Source organism: Thunnus thynnus, chromosome 17 (assembly GCF_963924715.1).
Source record: "Thunnus thynnus chromosome 17, fThuThy2.1, whole genome shotgun sequence".
In the NCBI taxonomy this organism is placed as follows: Eukaryota; Metazoa; Chordata; class Actinopteri; order Scombriformes; family Scombridae; genus Thunnus; species Thunnus thynnus.
The window spans coordinates 9,850,813-9,868,641 of NC_089533.1; positions in this window are offsets into that span (position 1 = coordinate 9,850,813).

The window sequence follows — 17,829 nt, forward strand, 5'->3', positions numbered from 1 at the left end:
AAGCTGCACTTCATTATTTTCCCTCTTGCATAACAGTGACAGCAGTATGTTACATGATGGGATATTTCTTGATAAAAACATGTTAAAACATAGTCTGCCTTTACAAAGTAATTTGAGTATTTTTTAAGTTTAATGTGTAATCCAGCACAATATCTTGCAGGATGCCTTTGGTAATTTCACTGAGGTGCAAAATCATTTCTTTATTCATAAATTAAAATTGGAATTTAATAGGCTCTTCTTTCTTTTCGAGGGACTTGATTAAAATATCCATTATGAGATCAGCTCTTTAGTTTCTGTGTTGTGGATTACTTTTATCTTGGCAGACATAAATTATGGAACTCTGCTCTCTTAGGTAATTGCCTAAAATATATTCATTGTTCCATTCTTTTCACTCGTATCCCTGCAAAATTTCTCCCACAGCTTTGATCTCTACCCCAATTTTTTTCATTCTCATGATTTTTACAGATATCAGGGCTCAATATCTACCATTAAACTTTTTTATTTTTCAATTTTTATCATTTTATTTTCCTCTCTGGGGCAGTTGGCTTCACTGATATTTGTCCAACTTGGTTTGCACAGGTTTATGTCAGCCAGTATAACTTGGAAAATGGCCTACAGTTTGTTGATGAGAGCGATGGCACCATGACCTGAATTAGAGAGCTGCTGGTGCCAAATAAGGATGCTGTGACAGAGGCAGGGAAAATACCTTTAATCCCTGACAAACAAGCGTCGTTGGCTGAGAGTGTTTTTTTGTATAGTGAAGCCATGTGAGGGCCAGGGTTAAACAGAGGGCCTCAGAGTAGCCGGGGGAGCCCAGCTCAACACAGATAAGGGTGATCATGCTGAAAATGACTCATAGGTAAGACCCCTATCTCTGGATACCCAGCTAGAACAAGCTTTATCAAGCCTCGTCCTGATCTGGATCTTAAAGACCAAACTGCATGGATTCCCTCAGCAGAGAGGTTATATAGTGGAGGGTAGATGCTTTGCTGCTTTTGAAATGGAGGGCTTACCTTTAGCCAGATGGACCCTGGGATTGCAGGAGAGGTCGTATTCGACATACAGATCCAACTGATTTATTTACTTTTTTAATTTATTTTTTTCCTCAACATTCTCCCTGAAGGATTTGGCACTAAATTTCAGCGGTTGGCCAGGAATTTCAATTTTTTTATTTTGGAAAATCTGGCACATATGATCCAACATGATAAGGCGATGTTTGTTTGGCAAAATTAATAAATGAATACATTTTTAAAAGCCATGCAGTTTACGAGCCCCGCTGAGATCCGTTGTTGTACTCCCCCTCCTATAATTTCATTTCAGTTAAAAAAGATGTCAGGTGCTGATTGAGGGCTTTTACTTTCCATTATATCCCTCTGCTTTACTTGGAACACATTGTACGGCAAAGCACCCTGCTCAGGTCATCTGAGTGTGAGGTGCTTAAGTGCACAAACCTCATTTTCAAATTTATTTCAATAGTGGAGAAGAGATAACAGTGTTTCAGTGAATCAAGAGTATTCCCTTTCAAATCACATCATCCAAGTCCCAACACACTTGACTCTGGATTAGAAGAACCAGATTAAAAAGCTCAATTTAATTAGAGTGAATGGATAGATCTACCACTTGAAAGAGCAATAAGTAAGGTCCCACTTATAGAGAGATATCTGCTGGCCCACTGAGGTCTATACACCCCAGGTAAAATTGAAGATGTAATCTTTCCAGTTCAAGAATAAACTCCTCTGGCTGCCAGCCGGGGATACACAGAGCCTCATGATGTGCCCCGCTTTCCAATCACAGGCTGTAGCCTTGTAGCCTTAATGTAGATCAATTATAGGGCAGAAGAGTCACTGTCACATATGATTCACAATATCAATTTCATGCTCTTGGAAACTGTTTGGCAAGTGTTCCCTCTTTTTACATCTGCTAACCAATCGGAAGGCAACATGTCAACGTGAAAGACAATTTAATGGTGTGACAGTTAACCAGCGAGTGCAATGTAGAGGAGATTTTCCCAGCAGTCTCTGTCTGTCATGGCCTGATATTTATTTATTTGCTGCATAGCCCCGCACAAATAAAATGTCACATCTCATTTACACATCCCACCCTTTTGTGATGCAAAGATTCTCTATAAATGCTAACTGTGGGGACCGCTTGGGCTGATTAAAGATCCCTTGAAGCGTGCTCAAATAATACACCGTCGATGTTTAGAAAGGGACAGCAGAGATGTTTGCAGCGGTGAACATCCCCAAATCTTCTGTTCTGAATGAATTTCAATAAATAAATAAATAACCAATCACTCACGGCTCATACTGACTTGATACCGGTTGAAACCTAGAAAATGTGAAGTTCATGGCTTAAAGGAATAGTTCGGCATTTTGTGAAATATGCTTCAATACCACTTTCATGTCTGTACGTTAAATATGAAGCCATAGCCAGAAGATGGTTAGGTGAACTTAGCTTAGCATAAAGAAGAACAGGGGAAAACAGCTAGCCTAGCTCTGTGCAACAGTAACAAAATCACCTCCAGCTCACTAATTAACACGTTATATATTGGTTGTTTAATTCTTACAAAAGTGTAAAAACAACAATTTGACATTTTACACATGGTTATTCCTCAGCTGGGCGCAGGTTGCCAGGCAACCAGCAGGGAAGTTACTGGTCCCAGCCGAATAGTCGGCCCGAATTGCTGTCTCTACACTTCAGTTTTTGTACAGATTAAACAAACAAGATATAACATTTTAATTAGTGAGCTTTAGAGGTGCTGGTAGGTGGATTTCCCCCTGTTTCCAGTCTTTATGCTACTCTAAGCTAATAGGCCACAAGCTGTAGCTTCATATTTAAAGGACAGACATGAGAGTGGAATCAATCTTCTCATCTAATTCTCAATGAGAAAGCAACTCAGTGTATTTCCCAAAATGTCAAAGTATTTCTTTAACAGAGATTTGAATGTTATTAATTCTTCTTGGCTTCAACAGTGGTTCTGGGTTTAAAGAACAAGAACAAGAAAAGGCAAACAAAAAAAATCAGGCTGGTTTAGCTTAGAAACATCTGCAACGTTAATACTTGATATTTCAAACATATTATGTATCATCTCAGGAGAACCACTGAGCAACAACAAGATGTAACTGTATTCCTCATCGTCCACTGTCCTCACAGATTCACACTGACAACACAGGCCGCTGATTTCCATGTGCTTGTGTGAGGCCAAGCGGTGGAGCTCTCAAGAAAAGGACAAGATGCTCTCCTCATCCTCGGAGGCACAGGTTTTGAAAATAAACATGCAGCAGTGCCAAAGCCATTTCACATTCTGAAAAGGCGACAGTCCACTAATCTATGAATAGGGCGCCCAGGAACCCCGGTGACAAATGTTATCTCAGCATGGCATAGAGGGTTCAAACCCATTCAGCTCCCGACTCACAGGCCACTGCTAAGATTATGTCACCATAATCCCCAAGCAGGCTTTTTGTTGCCTAGATGGGCAGGTGATTCTATGTGTGAGCAAAACAGCACTGCAAGGGCAGCAAGGAGAAATTATTATTTATTCTTGGCATGACAATAGAGGTTTGGACAGTCAGAGTGTTGTCATATTGTATGTATACATTTGAGGTTGGAGGAGATGTAATTCCAATGGTGTAAAAATACTGTACAAGATGGATTATGTTTTCATATCAGGCCTTACCTTTTACCCGTATCAGTGAGGTTGTATCTGGGAAAAGGAAACAAATGTTTTCGAGTTGATTGATAAAGTCTGTGTCTCCCTTTTCCTATCATCTGAGTAAACATTTTTGTAGTGTAGTGTGTTGCATGTGTGGATGTTCAGTAATATAGTAAACAAGCAAATGGAGACGCGGGGGAGTGGGAAGAGGTCAGCGTAAATGGCACATATTGCCTCTCTGATCCCGAAGGGAACACAAATTTCAGTGAAAAAGATGTTTTAATTGATTGCTATAGAACTATTGATAACTTAAAAGCAGCTGGTTTTTATACCCAACAACTGCTTCTCACCCTCGGGAGACATAAAAGATATTCCCCAGTTTACTAGCACCTATGTGGGATATACCAGACAGCCATTCAGTTATATACTGTAGAGGTGATTTCACCACCCTTATATGATTTAATTGGGTTTGTATTGCCTTTAATTTAAATGATGATGCAGCCTTGGATGAGGTCACTCACAGGGCTGCGATTCAGTGCAGAGTAATTGAAGTTCCCTCATTTGGAGGAGGTTTGGGGAATTAATCGCTGGACGCTCAAGGACACAGAACCAAGATGTCCAGAAATAAGACAGGATTAATTGAAAATCTTAATTACTTTCTAAGGGCATAAACATCTCAATATCAATTAAAATGTGTTTCCACTGCACTTAGAGGATATGAGGTGCAGCAGTTAATTAGATGTAGAGACTGACGGGTGAGCTCTCCGGTTTTCAATATAAGCCCTTCAATTGAACTGCTATGATTTAAGGGCATAAATAATGCATGTGAGGCTTTACTTTCAGACTTTTTTGAGCATTTTTTTTACCTGTTATGTGTAAATGTTCAGAGTCACTAATTCAAAGTTGAACAAAGTTGAAGGTTAGATAGATAATATAAAGCAAGGTGTATTCGGGTTATAATTCAAGTTTCTTAAATTATAGAGTGCATATTAAGCAGAGTTTTATGACTGGGGCCAACAGGGAAATAATATCCTCCAGCCGCTTCGCTAGTGCTGTGCGGTTGACTGAGCAGATAAAAGCTTGGGTAAAAATGGCTAGTGGATGAGGAAATGTTTTGGAGGTGTAACAGTGATTGTTATTCAAGGGACACCCTTCTACCACAGCCGGCAGTGTGGCCTTGAGGCCTGTCTGTCATCTCACTGAATTTCACACTCTATTTTTTCCTCGTATTTATTCATTTATCTATCACATTTCTTAATTCCAGTTTATCTTTTGGGAATTGTTCAAGGCCTTTTGTTTCACTGGATGTTATTTCCACTCCCCCCTTTCCTCCAGTAGCCACTGCTTTTCTGCTTCAGCTGAGAAAAGGGACCAGTCATGAGCCATTTAACCATGGGAAAGCAGGAGGGCCCCTCTAAACTCGTATTTCTGAACCAATCTAGGTAGTGTATTCGAATTGCAGAGTAACAAATGGACAGTGGAAGGGGTTTGTAATGGTGATTAGAGTCTGAAATTGGTTCAGATTTACAGTGTCAGTCAGAGATGGAGAGAGAGGAATAAGCAGTCTAAGCGGTCTAATGGATCCATCAGCTTGCTTCGGCTGCTCAGTGGGCCGAGTGGGGTCACCAGCCATCCGCAGGCACCACAAAAGCACTTCAATTTTGTTAGGAAATGTATCAATTTAACTGACTCGAGCGGCACACTGAAAACCTAATGAATCTGGACTCAATTTTCCAGCACACTGCCTCTATGAACTGGAGGAAACAATGTTGGTGGTGAAGGGGTGAAGTCAGGCCATCGTGATTGGCTGGCTCTGACTTCCCAGCCCTCGGCACGACCAGTCAGGAAAACAGGGGCAGGCCTCCGTTTATCTAGCGATAGTGGCAGCACCGACTGCTGTCACTCATCTAACAATCACGTCATTAAAGGTAAATTGGCTTCTATTTCAGCGGGATGATAATGCTAATTGAGTGGCAAAACATAATACCAGGAACTGTTGTGTGCCGTTAAGGGGAGGAGGGGGACAGATTAAATGGCCATACAATAGTGGGCGTCAGGCATGGCAGATGTTGCTTTGTGCTGAGGACTGCATTGACATATCTCTTGCTTGTCAGGCCTGGGCTTTAGAAGAGACTTACAGGACAGGGGACCAGATGGTCTCATACAGAGGCTGAATAAAGCAGTTAAACAGCGGCACAGTTTAAAGACAACTCAGCTACTAGAAATGTGCTAGTTGGTAAATAAAAGAAGACTGCTTTATCGATCCAACCGCGAGCCAGACCTGACGGCCGGCTAATGAAGGGACTCTGGTCCGTGGTTAGGCGTTTATTTAGCAGCCAGGCCCTGATCACTGCTCACCCTCCCATTAGTGGAGCTGTCAGCCAGCTTTTTCCTATTGGCTGCAGAACGACAAAATCAGGGGCCAGCTCATAGCCGGGGTCAAGGAATATTGTTAAATGGCTTGTATTCTCTTCACGGGAGTTTAGTCCTTTGATAGATAGAATCTAATGTTGCATAAGTAGATTAAGTAATTCAACTGACACCCATTTGGAGGATTACTTTGACACTTTTTTAATGACATGGCACACCTTGGATATGCGTCAAGTGCATCTGTAGTTTGTAATGTGTAGGACTACGTATGTCTATGTGCTCTATACTTACAGATCATAATATAATGCTCGCTGTCAGGCTGTTATGGAGTTGAGAGGCTGCCCCTCCACTTGACCTCACCATTATGGTGAGCACTGATCTCATTTGACAAGGCCGGCTGGAGCAGCCCTCAATGTCTGACAAGTCTTTGGAGAAAATCCTCCTCAATGCAGTATTAATATTAAATGTAATGAAGTGAGGGTCCAGTTGTAATCAGCGAGCATCAGATCCAAGAGTGTAGTTTAGTAGACTGTGGCCCCTTCCTTTTCATGCTGAAGGAGGGAAATAAATGTATTAGAGCTTGAAATGTTTTTTGGGAGGAAATTGCAGGTTTCTGACTCATACTTAAAGCAAGCATTTCTGCTAAATATAATACCATATTAATTACATTGACTGAGATGTCTGCTTCAAAGGAAGAAAAAAAGGTTTTCTATAAATTGTGACACTCCTGTGTGCAAGTCAAGGTGATTTATCTTTGAATCTTGTTTGACAGTATATTATTCAGTCAATGTTGTTCTTGTTGTATTTGACTGACTATTATTTATAAGATTGTCTGCCCAAATCTCAATGAGATTGAAACCATGGTTTCAACTGTGCAATCTGTTTTGAGGGACAGATAGATTACTCATGATCTTACCAAACCTGAGTGTGATATGGGATTTCTGGATATTTTGCTGTCTTTTCTGTTTTTCCTCAATGAGAGTGGAAGCCGAGCTCTGTTTATTTCAGCAGGAACAAACATAAACAAGCAGATAGATTTGTGCTGAAGCCCTATGGAAAAGAGAAGTTAGAGATGCTATTTTACAGGTTTGCGGTGACTATTTTATTTTTTCTCTCCTGTCCATCCCCTAGGTGTTTGACTGTGAGACATTTAATCGAGGGACTAGCAGTTTCATATCAGTAACAAAAATCAAATAATGCAAGATGATTTACTCCCCCTAGCAACTAGGGAGCGTACTCTTAGCAACCAGCCAAGCCCTGGGCTTCGGTGTAATCAGCTTGAAAATATTTCAATTATTGTGTTGATTTTAGTGGATTTGAGAGGCGGCTGGTGTGCGCCTTAGTACATTCAGCCCATGACTTGCAGAGGAAGGCATTGATTTAAACAGGTGTCAGAAAGGAAACGTAGAGGCAATTTAAATGGGAATAGGATAGCAAAGTCATTGAGCATTGTTCAGTGCATGTGTGACATCCACCCGATGCTGCCAAATCAATGCAGCTCAGCTGAACTAAAAAACCTACCTGGAGGAATCATCTATCTACCATGGACCACTGGAGCAAAAGGATTGCTTTTCTTTTCCTGCGTAGTCTTGTCTCTTCTATTGTTTGTACAAAATAAAATGAGACTCTTTAGCACATTAAACCGATGAGTAATGGATTCTGTCACTAAAACAGCTCTGATAGAAATTATATAGAGTGTAAAACCTTGTTATCCCTGTTATTATCATTCAGAACAACTTGTCAAATTTAAGGTTAAAGGCCATCCAAATGTCAGTCATTTCAATGCAATAACAATAAAATGGTGAAATTATCATGTAGAGTTATGATTTACAATTGAGGACACAACTACATTCTGCAAAGTGTAATTTTGCAAATTTCCTCAAGTATATAACTTCAACATTGGGTGTGCTAGCCTGACAGTGGATGCTGTTATTTTTAAATCTTTAATTACTGCATGTATTGGAAAATGTTTTAATAGGTTTAAACTGGGTCAATAATAATCTTTGTGATGTAATAAATCAAATATGAATAAGTCCCAAAATGTGTTTTTAACTGTAGTATAACACCTATCTTCTATTCAGCTGCAGGTGATTACAGGGAATTGAATACTGCATAAAATTTAAAAAGAAAGGGCGTACAACAGTAGTTGGCAACTCCAGCTATCCTCTTACAGGATGCAGGAGGCTATTCATTTTTTAAAAACTGTTTTTTTTAATATTACAGAATGAAGAATTGGTTGGTCTGCATTCCTGTCGGTACTGAACTCCATAAAGTGCTACTATGTGAAGAACTATGTAGCTCTCCATGTTCTTTTTGTTCTCTGGTGCTATTGTGATATTTTCATCTTTGAAGGGGCCTTTAAATAACAGAAATTGTTCTGGTTGTTTATAGTGACACCATACCATACAGCAATTAAATGTGTTGCACTTGTTTTGTGCTGCCTCTGAATTACTTGGATTTACTGCTTGAATCGAGCCTCATGTTGATAACAAAGCACCCACTGTTATAATGTGGGAGTCATGTGTAGGTGTGATGTGCTAGGTGTGCGTGTGTGCACTGTGTGTGTTTTTAGTGCTGAAATGTGATTCCCGCTCATTTGGAAACAAAGAATTACGACTGTAGCTCAAAGTTCAACATTTATTGAAAATGCTGAAAATGTAGAAACTGAATGATCAATGATCCTTCAGTCCACAACTATACAACCCCATTTTCAGTTGCCTCATAGCGGCAAAATTGTCAAATCAATTAAAGGATGATACAATAATGCCTCTGTCATTTTTATGTTTATTTGTATCTTTTCATTAAATTCAGATCCAGAGTTAATCCAGATACTCCATGTACTATTTTTTCATTAATTTGAACAAATGTAAATAAACATGTTGCCAACTAAAATAATCATGTATACTCATAGTATGGGCCTTTTTCTTCAGTGCTATCAGTGCACATTTTCAGCTGGCTGGTCTTTAGTTTGACCTAGAAGTAAAAACACAAACATAACCTAAATGTTCAAGCAGGGCTGCACTGCAATTTGACGTCCCTCAAAAATGTATTTGCAGCAGTTACACTGTATGTATTGGAGAGAGTTAAAAGGAAAAGTATATATGAGATCCATGAGTGTAAACATAAGGCATGAGGAACTTATGGGTTCTTACTAACTTGAAACCTTTACCAGTGCAACAGATGTTGTGTTTTTTTTATTGTAAATGGATTGAGGATGAGAGATGAAAATGAGAAGAGGAGAAACAAAGAGCTGCTGCTGACCTGATGAGTCTGTTGAGGGGGCGGGTTCATGGTGGAATAAGAAATAAGTAACAGTTGTGTTCAGCAGTGGAGACACTGTCACAAGTACAGTAAGTTTATAATATATGTATTTTTTTTTTCTCAAGGAAAGAATTCTAGCTATAGTATATTGTATCTGATATCAAATGTTTTTTATATTCATCTTGTAATGATGTGTTTTTACTCAGTAGCTTTTTAGTTTAGTGGAAATACAGGGCCTGCTGTTTAAGCAGGATTAAAGGCCCTTAATATTCACGTACAGTAGATTTTCACTTATTTTGGCTGATTAGACATTTTCTCAGGACTGTGTGTGCGTGTACAGACCATGCTTGACTGATGCCTCTTTACTTTACTATTACACCTGAGTTAGGGCAGGCCAACATGCTGTTTATCACTCTATAGTAGTGAGTTTGCTAACCTCTCATAATTTCCAGCATGGGTCTACCCAACTTCAACCTGTGCAGAAGTCTCCATTCAACCAGCGTAACTGAAAAGACCTGTGTGGGTGTGCAGTTAGCCTGCTAACTTTGGAGTTAACCCTGCAAGACAATTATTGGTAGAGCCAGTCATATGATATAATAATAACATAATGTGTAAAAACCAGCCACCAAGACAGACAGCCTTCAAGACTTATTTTAAAAGCAAGAAAAAAATGCATTTAAAAAAAGAAATTGATTAATTTGTATTAAGAAAATGACTAAAAAAATACATGCTGGTAAGCTAAAAAGGTGATGTTTTTTCTATGTAAAAACAGCTAGTATCTTACAATATATGCTCAATTATTTTCAACTGAACTACATGTGGCACCTGATGAAGCTCAGCTGGTGTAGCCAGCCAGCAATCTATTAGCAAATAGAGTTACTTATTAGGTATTGGATTGGTTACACATTAAAATATACATGGTCACAACTCCCCTCCATCACCTGATTGAGAGCTCCTTCAACCACTCGGTGGGGAGGCGCTGCTCCAGGCAGCTATTTTCACTGGTGTTGAAAGTCTCTTAATTTGGGACACTGGTAGTGGGTCTCATGAAAATGCACTGAGTATTCTTAATAGGACCCCAAGGTGGAGGGTACAGTTGAGGTGATACTCTACTGTTCTATGATAACAGGGTGGAGGGGTCCAGTGTGACATCTTGTCAGAGAAGGCAGAAAGTCTGGTAGCACCCCTGCTTGTAAAACCGTGTAAGCCTCTTTGCCCACACCCATATGAAAAAATTCATTACCAGCCACAGCATGCTTGAGGGAAAAAAGACTACAGTTAGGGGTTATGTTCTGTGGCAACCCTGTACAGTTGGCAGTGGCACCATAGGGGGCAGACTGAAATACCTTTGGAGAAGTTAGAAAAATGAAATTAGAAAGAAATCTCTTGTGATTTATTTTGAAAAGACTATCAAATTAAGCTGGTAAACAGTCACAAAATGTGCCATGCATTCACCTCTCTTAACAGAATCCAGGTGACTTTCTTTCAGGAAAAAAAAGACAAAACAAATTTTTTTTTAAATTAAAGAGGACCTATTATGCTCATTTCCAGCTCTATATTTTTATTCTGGGACTCCACTAGAGTAGCTTTGCATGATTTACAGTTAAAAAAAACTCCTTATTTACATTATACTGGCCCTTTGTGCAGCTAATCAGTTCAGCTTCTTTCTCTTAACAGGCAGTCTCAGCTCCTGTCTCTTTAAGGGCCCCCTCCCAATGAGCCCTCTCTGTTCTGATTGGCCAGCTTTTCGGAAGCCTGCTGAGGGAAACATAACATTTCCTGCTTTACTGCTTCATATTAAAAGCTTTAAAATGACTAAATAATATTGTGAAGAATTTACAGGAAATGAAAAGTGTTCCGCACAAAATTAGCAGAGCTTCGTTAGTGGCGCTAAAAACCGGTTGGCACAACAACACATGGAGATATTTGGTGCTCTTTGTTCAGCAGATCAGTCAGAAATAATGCAGGAGGAAACATCTGACATTGTAACATTATATATATATGACTGAAAATAAGGAAAACCATAATAGGTCCTCTTTAAAACATTAATTGTCAAAATCTTTCTGAAATTGGTAAAATGCTTCGTGGTGTTTACAACTCTTCATGCTCACTATAATGCTCTTTCTCTACTGATTTCACACAAACTATTGCTGCTACAGGAAATATTAAAAGGTTCACTTCCTGTGCGCGTCAGTATTTCTTCTGGAAAAGACCGGCCTAACTGATTTGTATTACAAATATCAGAAAACACTGCACAACATGAAATTTCAAAAATCAAAGTATTGCAAATCTGTTTGAAAATGACACCTCAACTTGGCAACACATTTTTCAAAGAGAGGTTTGTAAGAGTTTTTATTAGTTGGTCTGAAAACACAGTGGGTGCACAGCAGAAACAGAAAGAGAGGGCTACTCCAGCCTGTAAGCAATTGGCTACCTGCTGAGGGTACACTCTTCTACTGAGACAATGACTTGATAGATACCACATGGAGGCATATCAGTTCAGTGTATTTTTTCCTCATTTTAAACCCTCAGCTATGCACAGTTTCTATAGATGTCTGACCTGGGGTCTTTATCAAGAACAGAAGAAAAAAAACATCAAAAAATGTCATGTTGAAAAGGCGCTAATGTGTGTGATCACATTAATCGTCTGACAGCATCTCACTTTCAGCGGTTAGTCCATTATGATTCACGCTGATGTGAGGTCTAGGTGTCAGGTGTCATAATTTAATTGTGTTGTTTTCTTTTTCTCAGGGATACTTTAGGGACCAGAAAGCAGAGTAATGCAGCAGAGTCCACTTCTGCTCTCTTTCTCCCTCTCTGTCTTTTTCTCTTCTCTCTCTCTTCTTAATTGGAGACACTAGGGGTTCACATCTGTCATGAATCTTGCCTGATCTCCCTGTATTCATACTTCATTCATTCAATCTACTCATTTGTTTTCATGGTTACTAATTCCCCTGTTATTTCTGATCCTGCCACTCCCTCACGCCATGCTACCACCTCATTCCCTTCAACTGGTTTTTCCCCGCCCATTTCCCCACCTGCAGCTCATTCCCTCATTAGTCCTTCAGCATATATACTGGTCCATCACCACTAGTTCCTCGCCAGATTGTCTTTTGCATTAAGCTAAGCTTTTCAGCACTTACGACCCAATTCCTGAACCTTCCTATCTGAACTTCAGCCTGATACCCTGGACCCTGATTCTGTGCCTGATCCCTGCCGGTTGAATTTGCGTCCTCTGATTGATCCTTGCCTGTTTACTGGAATAAACTTTGTGAACTTTGATTTCTTACCTGACGGTTTCTGTGTCATGTTTGTGGGTTCTTACCTGTTCTGAATCAGTGAGTGGTAGAACATCACTTTCACTTTAATCTTGATCTGATCTTGACTGATAAAGATGAGAATAATTTTCTGCCCAGAGAATTCAAGGACTAATTTCCTCATCTTGTGTTCTATTCATTAATTTGCAGACATCCTTTAAGATCTCTGACAGAGCAGGCTTTTGTCAGAAACTGTGTGTTGTCTGGTCAATTATTGAAATAGGCTGCCTTCAAATGATGACTGGAAATTACATTTGCCAAGTGGTTCAATATCTAAACAGTTGCTTAGAATAGACTCAGCAGTTATCTCACCTAAAACAATATTGAAAATCTGAAGATAGCTTGAAACATGATGCTTGAAACATGATGCTTGAAACATGACGCATGAGACTCCTCTGAGAACTTAATCTGATGAATTTGTTAAGTGAGATCTCCTCTGAGAAATACTTCCATGAATTACCCAACAGAATAAAAATAATTATTACCCAATAAGGTTGTCAACTAACAAAAAACAGTGTCATCATCTTACATTTTATCAATAAATTATGTTACTTTATGCACTGAGGATGAACAAGAGATCACAAACTCTCTTAACCTATATTGACCATTTGTTAAGCCCCCTGCCTCTTTGTTACTGTTGCTATGTACGTTCTCACATGTCACATATGCAGTTTAATTAATTTTCAAAACTATGGGTCCTTGATTTCAAACAGTGGTGGACAATAGCAGGCTTCTTATTTTCAACTAGCCACCATTGACTTTGTCGGGTGAAATGACGACTGTCACTGGTGGGTTTTACATTATCTCCATGAGTTCATCGAAAAGACAGTCTCTGTCTGACTTTTTAATGTTTCAGTTAATGTTTTAATGTTGTTTTTTTTTAAAATGTGAATCCTAATCCTAACCCCAGTTTACATTAAATTACATTAATCCATTCCTTACATTTTTACTCTTGTATTTTAGGTTTTGAAGAGGATAAAAAAGAGACCACCACCCAAACTCTTATGTCCAGCCTGCAATGTTACTATTTTAGTTCACTTTCACCGCTCAGCTGCAGCAGTGAAAATGCTTTAAAACCCACTGTATGCTGCTGGTTTAGCACCAAAAAGCAAACAGACACAGTTAACGACTAACTAACGACTAATAACTGAACATTTAGCAACTAAAGACTCCCCTCAGGAATCGGTAGAGACCAAAAACAAAGCTAAAAGAGTGTGACTATTGGACTCCAAATGAATGATAATGTTGCTCTGTAACTGCTGGATGTATAAATAAGCAACTGTTTGCTAACAAGTTTGCTGTGTCAACTTAAAAGGTGATATGTCAATGTCGTGTTCACAACTTCTTTCTGCTGCCCCTAAAGTGGCCAAAAAAAACCCCAAACAGTTATTGCAGTTTTAAAAAGGACATTTTTACATTGTAGTATTGATAGTTTTACTTCAGTAAAGAATCCAAATCATTCTTCTACCACTGAATTTCACAGATCATTACTGAAAGCATCTTTACACCTTAGACTGTTGTTGGGTTTGGCTTCATATCAGCCTGTTTGAAGGAAAACCCTGTGTTGTGCTGAAGAGGCAACTGATGCCTTCCATCAAGGACAAAGTCACCTTCCTCTGGAGGAGAATCGAGTCCTCTGAGACACAGTGTGGCTACTGCTAAAACTAGGTCAGCTCACCTCTTTGCTGGAAGTTATACTATTATTTCCTTAATGTCGTCTCACTCCCAGTGTGTGACTTTCCTTGTGATTGACTTGTTTGCTGAATTCTCCAGCCACTGCTGACAACCCACCGCCAAACAAACATTTGTGGCACAGCGAACAGCGATTTAGTAGCCACGGGTGCTGTTGCAGACACATGTTTGCTTTTGTACATGGATAGATTTAAAGTACCGTGAGGATTATATTGCCATTGTTGAATAAAGATACAAAGGAGTGATTGCTGCACTCATACACTAGGCTCAGGCTCCTATATGGATGATCTTTTCTCTGAACACAAGTATAAGCTGCATCAAAAATGACGGCCTTTAACAGGTTTTATGATAAACTGTCTACATTTCACTTGGACCTGCAATGAAGTAAAGGTATACAGGCTATACAGTAAGTTAATGACTCTACAACTACAGCTTTCATACAGTCACCTGAGTAGTAATGTTAAGTGGTTGCTTTGTTTACAGCGCATGACCTTCTCTCTTAGATCTGCTAATCTGAGTAATTTGTAATTCTTCAACATATATACACATGTTGCTATATATACACATATACACTCACTGGCCACTTCATTAGGTACACCTGTGCAATCTAATGCAATCCAATACACCACTCTGCCATAAATTCTACTTTTACAAAGCTAATACATTTTCAGTTTTTGTTGACATTGTCAGAAAGGTGATAATTCTACTTTCTACTATGTTTATTATTGAGGTCGTAGTGGGTGGTGGTGGTGTACTGGAGTGCATTATATGTGTTATAATAATTATATGTATTATAAGTGTTCCAAATATTCCCCCCCCCTTATGTATGTTAATGGAGTGGACAAAATATTAGGAACACCATTCAATATAATGCACCCCAGTATACCACCACCCACTAAAACCTCAATAATAAACATAAAGTAGAATTATCACCTTTCTGACAATTTATTTTCTGGCTCATCTCATTATATTAGTACATTTATACTGTAAATATACAACCAGATATGTTTTGGACTAATAGTGCCGGAGGACGGATCATAACAATGACTTGGTCAACATCAACATTTGATCATTCGATTCACAAATTTGGTCATTAATGTCATTATACAATTTTAACTTAGTTTTTGGTTTGAATCACCAAAACAAAGATCTAATGAACACATCATTCATGCAATGTCAGCATCTATGTTAGATTTTTAAACATAAACTGGAAATTTGTTTCTTAATGTGTTCTGTTTCTAGTCAGAGCTCTATTTTTCAAATATCACAGCAGTGTTCAATAAGAACCAAACCAGCAAACAGTAGAGGCTCTTGTGGAGCCTTATTTGTTGTCTGTGGAGAGTGGATCAGATACTGTATAGACAACATATGCCTAAAGAAAGGGGAAAAGTAATTGTATACATTTCTCTAAACTGCCTAAATAAGTAACTGGTTTAAGCAGCTGAAGGTGATCCTCTAATGATTTCATCCCTTTCTTAATAACTTATTTTAACAAGAGGAAAAAGAAGTATTTCATCGATCCCTGTTGGGAAATTGATCCTCTGCATTTGACACATCCTATACAAACACACTAGGAGCAGTGGGCAGCCGCAGTGCAATGCCTGGGGACCAACTTCAGTTCTTTTGCTAGTGATGATGATAGTTTGGTGGTGGGAGGAAACTGGATCATCTGGCGGAAACCACACAAACATGGGGAGAACATGTAAACTCCACACAGAAAGCACCTGGGACGGCCGAGGTTCAAACCCAGGACCTTCTTGCTGTGAGGCAACAGTGCTAACCACTGAGCCACTGTGCTGCTGTTGAAAGCCTTGGTTACTCGTCGATAGCAGATAAATAAATGCTATGTCCTAAAATGTTCCCTCCTCAGGTCCTCCTCAAATTGTCAATAACTAGTTGAGAAGGAGGGATCCTCAGCCATCCCCAGTGCTGCTGATGGATATGCTCACACCTCCAAGAGGTAAACAGCATTGATTCTGTCCCACTATCACCTCTAATTTGCTTCCAGTCTCTGCACAATAAGCTCCTTTATGACTAATCACACCCATTTACAGGACTGATACAAGGCATTTTTTATTTTCAGAAGAGTGCCTAAAGCTCTCAGACAGATTGTGTCAGTATTGAAATGTTTCTGGGCTGTCACATCTCACCACTTCCTTAGCCCTAATGTCATCGATTAGACCAGCTATAGAGCTATAACATGCTCCTCTACAGAGCACTTTTAAAGTATCATTTCAGGCCCAGTTGAACCCTACTTCCCCTGGCCCATTAAATGAAAAACTGGACCTCAAGTGGATCTCTGAGTCTGGTCCATCCCTGAGCTTACAGGCGCGTTAATGACAGAAATTGTACATGTCAGTACTACCAGAGAGCCCAAGGATTAAATAATGTGCATGTAATATTGAGATCTGAGGTCTTGGCCTTGATGTGCTAAGAACATTTGCAATACCACTTTAATGGCAAAAGGGAAGGGCTGAATCTTAGACTCTTGCCTTAGAGGACATGTCAGGCCTTTCATGGGAACCATTTTTTAATTGCAACCAAAAATGTCTATTAGTGAAGTCTCCCTTAGGCAGATATTATATCCATTATAGAGGTCAAACTGTTGAGTTGGAATACATCATTGGAAAGGTTTTATCAATCTATTATTTATTATTATTTTATTTATTGTTAAGCTGTGAAATTCATCACTTAATTAAAATACGTGATAAAGGTTGAAGCATTTTAAAGCATTTTAATCCAAATATTGTGCAAATCATTTATCATTTACATTTTGACAGTTTTGTCAAACCCATTCCCAAACACAGTATGAAACACTAATAATTATTTGCAGGATTCCATGTAAAATGTTGGCAGTTATGCCATATGTACTTACTAATAAATGTATTAACAGTTTTCCATTGATCTGTTTACACTGCATCATATCCATTATGCTTACAGCCACCATATCTGAATGGTGTTTCATCAAATGTGTCTCAGAAAAGCAGGCTTACTGTGGAAAGCCTGGTTTATTTCTAGTTTATTTATTTGACTTTGAAACACAGGGAGAGACATCAAGCACAGATCACATGAATTCACAATGAAGAAAATGTAATATGTAAAGACAAAAAAGTGATGTTTGCAGCCACAGAACAGCAGATATTAAATATATAATATAGAATGTAAAATATTTTTGAAAAATGAACAAAACCACTGCAATAAACAACTTTTGGCAGCATGTCGTAGCTCAGCAGTGAGCTCAGACTCACTGAACTCCTCCCTTAGCTCTGATGCAGGACTTTGCTTGTAATCATGACTTTGTGGGCTCAAGTCTCACTTGACTAGTGTGAACTTAATATATAATAAGTGCTGAAAATTAACATATAGACAACTTTGAAGTATTAAATAGGACCCCAATGAGGTCATTTATTTTATAACAAGAAAATAAGATAATTTTGCTACTCAGTTTGTACAAGTGATATTACAGCCTGTACATGGTGGAGATACTGTTTAAACACCCTCAGAAAGGCTGTCTGACCTTTCTGTATTTTTAATATG